A 7254-nucleotide genomic window follows, 5' to 3' on the forward strand; every position below is an offset into this window, starting at 1 on the left:
CACAGTTTCCTTGCGAGGGCTCCCATGGTGGTGACGTCATCCCTTCTGAATTCCAGCAGGCTCTGCGGCAATTGTCCTGTGTTTACTTCTAGCCTACAGCAGGGTCCGTGCTTGAAGAAGCTGGAATAAACAGACCTTCATTTAGCTTTCTACATGTGTGACCACAGGTTGGTTGTATCACACATACACAGGCACACGTGCACACATGCACACAGCTTAGAAAAGAAAAGAAAGAATGAACAATCTGGCCCAGAGCTGTGTCTCTAAAAGGACCCCTGCTCTGTCTAAGGCCCCTGTGCAGATGCTGTGGTGGCAGGCAGCTTTTAGAAAGTGACAGTCCTCAGAGAGCGACCTACCCCACAGGCACCCTGCCTCTGCCATCCCTAAGCCCTGGTTGGCATCAGGCCCAGGGCCACACAGAGCTCCTGTCCCAAGCACGGTGCTCCTGGGAGGGCCAACATCAGGGCGGAGACATTGCTGAGTAGCAGTGAATGTTGGCCTTGGACTAGAGCCTGGGCTGCGTCTAGCCCAGACAGCCTTTGCAGAGCAGGGGTCTCAACCCGGACTCCAGAGTGGCTTCGGGAGGCCTTCTTTTGTGCATGCTCCTGTCAGGAGGGGTGAGCCTCAGCAGTCCCTTAAAGGAGTTCTGAGGAGGTTCGGCAGGGCTCTGAGTTGGGCCATATAGCAGAAGTGGGAGAAGCGCTCATGCACAAGTGTGCGTGTGTGTAAGTGCAGAAGTGCGGGTGCACGTACTGTGGCGGTCAGGTCAGCCTCAGGCATGCTTTCTCAGGGACCAGCAACCTAGTTTGTTTGTTTGCTTGGGTTTTCGAGACAGGGTTTCTCTGTGTAGCCCTGGCTATCCTGAAACTCATTCTGTACATCAGGCTGGTCTCAGAGATTCACCTGCCTCTGCCCCAAGTGCGGGGACTAAAGGCATGTGCTGCCACCACCACCCTGCTTTTTTTTTTTTTTTTTTTAAGGTCTTACTATCTACCCCTGCTAACCTGGAATTTGCTATGTAGACCAGGCTGGCCTTGAATTCACAGAGATCTGCCTCCCTCTGCTTTCAGAGTGCTCAGAGCTTTATGCCTGACTCACCATATTTTTTTACATTTATTATTATTTTTTACTTGTGTGTGTGTGTGTGTGTGTTTATTCATGTGTGCAGGTGCCAGTAGAGGCCAGAAAAGCAGCTCAGATCCCCTGCAGCTGGAGCTACAGGCCGTTGTGGGCCCCTTGACTTGGGAGCCGGGAACCAAATTTAAGTCCTTTGAAAGGTTGAGTCTCTTCTCTAGCAGGGACCTTGTTTTTGGAGATGAGGTCTCTCTCTCTTTCTCTCTCTCTTTCCCTCACTGGCCTGGAACTCCTCAAGTAGGTTGGGCTGGCTACCAAGCACAAGGAATCCTCCTGCCTCTGCCTCCAGACCTGAGGTTTTTATAACCCTTTTAAAACGTGGGTTCTGAGGATTGAGCTTCCACAAGGTCCTTGGCATGACAAGCTTGTTGTGGGTGGAGCTGTCTCACTAACCCTTCGGATCAGTTTCTACTCTGCATTTTCCTGTGTCTTCAGCTCCAAGGTCCCTTTTTACAGCTGGCACTGGGCGCCAGGTCACATGCCCGGGATCCCTCATCTGGAAGGTAGAATTTCTTCACCGTGGACTCTCTCTTGGGGGTAGTGTGTGGGGTTGGAAAGAGTGGTGGGGGTGGGGGCTCCCCTGGCCAGGAGACTACAGGACTGGGCAGTGGAGTGCCTGCCAGGGAACCTGGGGCATTGTCATTCTCCCAGGCTTGGAGGGAGCCAAGGGCCTGCCCTTCCCATGATCTTCCTGAAGGGAGAGCAGCGGAGAAGGGCCTTGGGGAAGGGGCCCTGAACAGAGGATGGAGGGCCAGTGTCAGCATCCCCCTCTCCGCTCCGGCTTTGTGGTGGCCCCTGGGTTCCGGGTGATTCTGCCTCCTACAGCACCTTAGCATGGCAAGCCAGGAGCCGTGCCCGGGAGGCTGGGAGGGGTGACCTGAGTGCAGGGAAAAGTCAGGGCATGTGTGGGCTGCAACCAAAGGACTAAGAGCAAGGTGTGTCCTGAGGGGCCGACTGGCAGCATGAATCTAGGGTGGGGAGGCTTGACAAAAGACCCTGGGGTCAGGGCTGGTTTCATGCTGGCTTTGAGCAGTGCTTAGAAATGATGGCAACAGGGTGTGGGAAGGCTGGGGGCTGGGAAGTGATCTCTGTGGCTCTCAGTACCACTCCCAAGGCTGAGCGCCTCACCTCTGAGGGACAGGGTGGGCCTACCCTGGAGACTGGGGCTTAGCCTCTGCTTTTCCGTCTTCTGGCCTCAGGCCTCATTCTTAGGTCCCAACTCTCAGGTTGGCACACTACTTCCTCAGCCTGAAAGTGTGTGCTGTTTATTAATAGAAAGTTACCGAAGGGCGAACGGTGGTACTAAGTGTTGAGAAAATGCCTCTTCGAACCACTGCCAGAGCAGAGAACAGCTTTTATCTTCTTGAGGCACTGAAGAGGCTGGGTGCGGCATGAGCTGGGGCGCTGCTTGTCCATCCAGGTAACTGCGAGGGAATGAATTCTCCGTATTATTGCACAGGCCTTGCATATACTGGCTTCTGATGGACAAGGACAGACAGGAAGAAGCTCGCGTTAGAATAGCTTGTCATGGTCTGACCGAGGGAAAGAGGGAGAGGAACTGTTCAAGAAGAGGAAGGGGTGCTTCTAGGAGAGGGGTGAACAAGAAGGATGTGTGTCTAGGAGGGGGTGTGTCTAGGAGGGTGTGTGTCTAGGAGGGGGTGCTTCAGGAGGGGGTGCCTCTAGGAGAGGGCTGTCCCAAGAGGGAGCTCCAGCAGACCCTTAGCGTGTTGTGACAAGGAGAGGCACGGCTAGCCAAACCAGTCATCCACAGTGAATCAGGCTTCTGGCAGACAGCCCCTAGCCCAGGGCGTCTGTGACTCAGCCACTGACTGACAGGCAGTGGACCCACAGTGAAAGTGCTGGGAAAAGGTGGCACCAAGGGTGCCCACTCTGGGGGCCCCTGTAATTGATGCGTCTCCCTGTTTCTTCCCCTCCTCCATCACACTCCACTAATGTCCTAACAGCTCATGGGCAGGAGATCCTTACCAAAGGTTAAGAATTTCCTGCCACCCTGCGAGACCCAGGCTAGACCTCAGCAGGACCTTAGGAGCACAGCAGGGGCAGGGCCAGCTCAACACCTTCCTATCTTCCTCCCTTCTTTCAAGTATGCTCCTCTTTTTCTGGAGTGCAAGGCAGGAAACAGGACAATTTAGCCAATCACAAAGCCTAATCCCTTTCCACAACCTATCAGACTCTCCTTTGGCCTTGCTATTACCAAGGAAGGAAAAATCAGAGGCTGGACGAGGTGCTGTGAACCTTTGAGAGGGAGACGGTGGTAGAACAGGGGTCGTCATAAGATTGGCTCAGAGTGCTCCTCCTCCCCCGGGAAAACATCTTGCTCCTCCTTTGGAGCAGAGAAATCAGCTGTGGGCTCAGGGACACTCAGAGATGAGGCTACTGGAAACGCACAGAAGGAGACAGGGACCAGCCGTCAGCGTGTGGGAGGAGCCATGGGAAGCGCCATGGGAAGGCCTGATGTGGAAGGTGGCTGTCTCTCTCAGCAGACTGCTCTCCTCCTCCTGCCAGGAACCATTACCCTGGTCTCCTGGACACTGGGCTAGTTTTAGGTGAGCACCAGAGGAATCTACAGTAGGGATTCAGTTTTAGGGAAGTCAACCCTTCCCCATTCCCGTCTCTTGGCTCAGCCACAAAACATTCACCTTGCACCAGCCATCACACCAACATCCCACCAAGAATGAGGATGAAGTTGGGTGGCCGGAGCACAGAACAGACTGCTTTCCTTGCCTGGGAAGGGCCGATTGTGACCTTAACTCAGCCCTTCCCGGGAAGGGCTGATTGTGACCTTAACTCAACCCTCAGAGCCTCCCCTGGGGAGAGTACAACACCTTCCAGAATGTTCTCCAGGCTCCTCCAGCCATGGCTCCCCACAGGTCCTCCAATATAGTATAAGGGTGCTTTTCTCATCTGACTGTGACACCCCCCACCCCCGCAGTTGGCCATGGCTCTGGCTGGGCCTCAGCCCTGTGCCCAGATTCTGCTCATCCATAAGACCATGGCTCCCGGAGGTGCAAGTGCCCGCATGCCAATGCCCAAGCTGGGTGCAGCCTCTGAGGATGACCTTCTTCCGAGCCCCTGAACGTGTTCCTGGGGTCCTCCGGCTCTTCCCCAACATATGCCTTCTGCTCTGGGGCCTCCAATGTCCTCAGGGGCCCAATCTTGTAGGCCTCCTCTGAGAGTGAAGACCAGAGATGGCGGGTGTGAACTGCATTGGTTCACACTATCCACTGAACAGATGGAGCAACTGAGTCTGGGGGATGAAAGGTGACCCCCCTCCCCCAGGAAGCCAGTTTCCTCAGAAGTAGGTAATAGAGTCTGTGTGAGAGGGTGTGACCACATGAAGAGATATCAAGCTTTTTCTCCGAGTTTTTCTTCCTGTTTAACAGTAGCCCCCAAGACTGGGCACACCTCTAGTCAGCTGGTCTGATGAGCTGGACGGGCTCAGTGACAGAAAAGAACTGTGGAGTCTTCAGGCTCCTGGCTGGTTGGTACAGGCTCCCAGCAGAGGACTGAAGCAGGTGAGACGGATGATCAGCCCTGTGTGGCTCTGACCATGACAGTCTCAGCCTGGGCTTTGACGAACCTCTGCTTGCATGTCTCAGACACCCCACTCCCATGGGAAAGCCCTTCTGCACCTTGACAAAGCACTCACGCCATAGCAGCCCTTTCTTCCCTTCCCCCTCCCCAAAAAAAAGAAAAGCTGAAGCTTGCACTGTCTCTGACAGACCCTGTGAAAAGGTCAGCAATGGTGTGGAAACAGGAAAGGTGATATTTACTTGTTTGGCGGGTTTGTCTAAGAGGAGGCTGTGCCTGTGCTCACTTGACCCCAGCGCTTGGTGAGCTAAGGGACAGCAAACTCTGACCTTCTGTAATTCAGTAGGTCAGGAATTTGGGGATGGCCAGTGGGGTAGCTCTGTCTTGGGAGCCCATGTGGAGCCAAGGTCTCCTGAGCAGTTCTTGGGCCGGCTGTCACTGGAAGGCTTTAGGGATTAGAGAGAGCCCCCTCCCAAAAGCCCCAGGCTTGACGTTGTCCAGGGCGTGCCATCAGCCGCAGGGCTTCCTCAGAACTCCAGGATAACTTTCTAGGTGAGTGCTTCGGAGGGTCCTACCCTCAGAAGCCTTAGCTCATCGCTCTGCATTGTAGGGCATCATTGGCTCTCCAGAGTGGGCCATACAGCAAGGACACCAGGAGGGGAGGCTCTGGGGACACATTTCAGACAGAGTGAAAGCAAGGAATGACAGGCACCCCCTCACCAGAGAGAGTAACTGCACAGAAGGAGAGAAGGAAATGAAAGAAAACACTATAGATCCCAAATTAGAAAAGTTGTTTTTATGTGAAAAAGTTTAAAGGCAAGATGTGTACACTGGGAAAAAAAGAGCAGGAAAATGGTTTTGAGGCTCCTTTCCAAGAAAATGAAAAGTGTAGAGAACCTGGGCAACAGATGTGTACATCAGGAGATGTGCAGAATGAGGAGAAAGGAGAAAGGGTGCAGAGCCCTGCAGTGCCCACTTGTTGCTATGCCCTGGGTACACTCAGGGCCTTCACTGAGTTTGTGTGAGGCCCTGGCTTCACTCTCCAGCACTGCAGAGAATATGGAAAATGGCAAGAGAAGAGGAGAAGAAAAAGCAGGAGGAAGAGGAAAATGAAGAGGAAGGGGAAGAGGAAGAATAGACAGAAGAGGAGGAGGAAGAGAAAGTGGACGAGGAGGAGGAGCATGGAAAGGAGGACCCAGTCAAATACAGGACAAATCACGTATTTGAGATCATTATATGTCAGATACCAATGGGGTTTAAAAATTTCACTTAATGCTACCAGTTGAAACTGTAGTTAAGTACTCTTACAGGGGCCAGAGAGATGACTCGGCACTTGAGAGTCCCTAGGGTCTTGCAGGGGACCCGAGGTTGCGTGCAGTGGCTCACTGCAGCCCTGGGGGCCTTGACACCTCTGGCTCTGGGGGCGCCTGCACACGGGTGCTCTATGCACACATACCCACATCATCAAAAATAACACAAAGAAATAACCATGTTAAAACAGCTACTATTCTCCCCCCTCTAACTCCTCTCTTTTTTTTGAGATAGAGTCTCACTTTGTAGTCCTGGCTGGCCTGGAACTAGCTATATGGACCAGGCTGGCCTCAAACTCAGAAATTTCTCCCCCCTCTGCCTGGCTATTATCTTCTATTTCTAGAATCAAAACAAAATAAAATGAAAACCAAACATAAACAAAAACAAGCAAACAGAAAGCACAAAAAACAATCCCTTTGATGTGAAGAAAAGTAAAAGGCATTAGATTCAATGAGCTAAAGCTGACATGAGAGGAATCTTGAATGCTGAGCACTACAGAACTCGCCGTTTCCAGGAGGAGAGGAAGAGATTTCCAATGGAGATTCCTGGCTTCTCCAGGACTTCACCTTGCACAATTACAGACTTCACTGTGAATCAACATTGGCCATATTTGGGAAATCAACACAGTTCTAAAGACTTCTGTACATAGCTAGCGACATCACTCATATATAGGTCAAGAAAGAGACATTCTTAGACATGTAAAGACTTACGTAAACTCCTCAAAAATAATGGTCCCAAAGAGCCACTGGTGAGCTGAAAAGTGAGTCAAGCCAAGAAGCCAGGATTGAAGAGGTGGGACAAACGACAGAGGTGTGAGTCACCTGGGCAGAGGAGACTAATGTCTAAATCATTGTTCAGAACTCTGGTTGTGAAACAAGATGCAAACATCAAAAGTAATTCTTGAAGGAAAAAAAGTGCAGACTCCAGGCATGTGATTATTCTCAGAAGAATGTAAGAAACAGACGAGTCTTGAACTGCTTACCTCCTGTGCTTCATATGTGTTTAAGTACACGTATGCTATCTTATCTGTGTTCCTCTGTGTGCGCTGTGAGCCTCAGAAGTGCTGCTAACCACCGAGCCATCTGTCCAGCTCCATACTTGCTATTTCATTATCAGAATGCGTAGGAGACCGTTGTCTTCTTCCCCAGCTACAGAATTGACCAACCCGTACAGGGAAGGAGCTGAGGGGAAGCCACTGACTAAGAAAATTCATAAAAGTAAGCAAGGAGATGTAAAGCATGGAGTGTTCTAGAAACA

This window comes from Meriones unguiculatus, chromosome 5, assembly GCF_030254825.1.
Source record: "Meriones unguiculatus strain TT.TT164.6M chromosome 5, Bangor_MerUng_6.1, whole genome shotgun sequence".
Classification (NCBI taxonomy): Eukaryota; Metazoa; Chordata; class Mammalia; order Rodentia; family Muridae; genus Meriones; species Meriones unguiculatus.